This window comes from Epinephelus moara, unplaced genomic scaffold, assembly GCF_006386435.1.
Source record: "Epinephelus moara isolate mb unplaced genomic scaffold, YSFRI_EMoa_1.0 scaffold1305, whole genome shotgun sequence".
Lineage (NCBI taxonomy): Eukaryota > Metazoa > Chordata > Actinopteri > Perciformes > Serranidae > Epinephelus > Epinephelus moara.
The window spans coordinates 1-2476 of NW_026078780.1; positions in this window are offsets into that span (position 1 = coordinate 1).

A 2476-nucleotide genomic window follows, 5' to 3' on the forward strand; every position below is an offset into this window, starting at 1 on the left:
ATGCTCTTTATCGATTCATCAGGTTTGTTACCACTGCCCTGCAGGCAACACTGGCAGCAGGGTTATGTTTTGACACCTGTATGTTTTTGTCTGTTTCATGTTGTGATAACCTCTCTATTGTGTTACTAGTTAAATAGGTATATACATATTCCATGTACCCATCATAGGCTCTTGACAGCAGACCTCACAAGTCTGAAAAATAATTTTGGATCTCAGTTTCAGAGGACCCTAACACCTTGTGGGATTGAAGATTTTTGTTATATTTTTCCTTTATTCTCCACAATCTCTTCTTTTTTAAAAAACACCAATTTGACTTTAAAAACTTGTATGGCTAAATAATATTTGTTCATTTCTGTCAGGAAACTGTGACCGTATGAATAGCAGAATATTCCTCCTGCTAACCCATTCGGCTGCAGGTGGGTTGCCACTGGGAGTCATAGTCACAACATCCGAGTCCCAAAACACCATTGCAGCGGGACTCAAGTTGCTGCAGTCTATACTACCAGGGGACGCTTTTTATGGAAGAGGAGAGCTAGGGCCACTGCAGAATGTGTTTCCGCAGACCACTCCCCTCCTCTGTGTCTTGCACGTGCTCCAGGCCATGTGGAGATGGCTCTGGGACAGTCACCACGGGGTTTGTCAGAGAAATTCATATTGTTTTATTCTAAATATATTAAGTCAGTTTAAATTCTAACACTGGTTTAAAATCTCCAACTGTTCTCTCAGCAAATCTCTTTGCTTGAAGGTGTTAAATAAACTTACTAGTATGTATGAAGACACTTGATCTAATATTTTCATCACAGGTGCCGAAGGGGGACCGGCAGTGGCTGCAGGATATCTTCAAAAAAATGGTGTATGCCATGTCACCAGAGGAGCTGGAGGCCTCCTACCACCAGGCTCTCCAGGACCCAGCGGTGCTGAAGCACCAACGGTACCGGGACCATTTGACGGCAGTGTTTGCCCAACGCAGGGACTGGGCTATCTGTCTACGCATGGGCCTTCCAACGTCGGGGAGGCTTACAATGTCACCCAACTGGTCAACTTCATTTGCACCAGACTGGAGGCCTACTACATCAGGCGACTCCTCGATGTAGCAAACGGGAGGACTGTGAAGCTGGATGTCACTAACTCGGCTTCTTCTCCGGAGCCTTTGTGCTCCACTGTCTCTCAGATTAACTCATATCGCAGCGGTGCCTGGACAGCGTGACGTGTGTGGTTGTGCTGCTGCCGTGGTCCTGCCAGATGCCTCCTGCTGCTGCTGCCGTCATTAGTCATTAGTCATAGTTCTACTGTTATTATACACATATGACTATTGTCACACATGTATACTGCCAGATATTAATACATATTTTCAACATATTGTACCACAGTAGCCAGAACTGTAATATTATTACTTTCAATAATGTTGTTGTAAGCTACTGTTATTACCTGCATCTCTCTCTCTGTCTCTCTCTCTCTCTCTCTCTCTGTCTCATTGTGTCATGCGGATTACTGTTAATTTATTATGCTGATCTGTTCTGTACGACATCTATTGCACGTCTGTCCGTCCTGGAAGAGGGATCCCTCCTCAGTTGCTCTTCCTGAGGTTTCTACCGTTTTTTTTCCCCGTTAAAGGGGGTTTTTTTGGGGGAGTTTTTCCTTATCCGCTGCGAGGGTCATAAGGACAGAGGGATGTCGTATGCTGTAAAGCCCTGTGAGGCAAATTGTGATTTGTGATATTGGGCTTTATAAATAAAATTGATTGATTGATTGAAGCGGGAGTTCAAGTTCAACAGTGTGAGTCCTGACAGAATAGTCAAGGTATGTGTTCTTTTTGCAACTCTACTACCAGTGAGTTTGGAACCCAGGGGCCGGTTGCACCAACTGGTCTTAAGCCTGGTCTTAAGCTAAGTCGGTCGTAACTTGGCGTTCTAAGTCCGACCTAATAGTTACGCCGGTTGCACCAACAGGGCTTAAGCCTTCTTCTCACTAAGACCGGGCGTAAATCTTACGCCTAGTCAAGAGCAGGCGTAAGGTCATTATCATGCGCTCTAGAGCGCAGAGAGCGCAATTTGATTATGGCACGTCTCATCCACCGTCTGTATACGAGCGGGTTTTAGACGGGAGAGAGTAATTAGGGACAGAAGCAATTTGACATAGCCTATATAATGACGAGGAGCTGATTGAGAGGTTTAGGAGTCTTAGGAGTTACGACCAGGCGTAGTAAAGACCAGTTGGTGCAACCGGCCCCAGAAGCATTAGTGAGGGGTTTTATAACGCAATGAAGGGATCCTATTTCAGTGTCTCAATACCCTCCATTGTTTCTAGCTTTCGTTAATATCGTATAGCCTAACACATGCTGTAATCCATGGTACAGTTGTCACAGTCCCTGTCTCTCATTCCCCTCCTGTCACTCTGCTGCAGTGATTTTCCACTCTCCCTCCCTCTGCTCCACTCTACCTGCCAGCCACGCCCACCTTATCAGCCCAACTCTGCT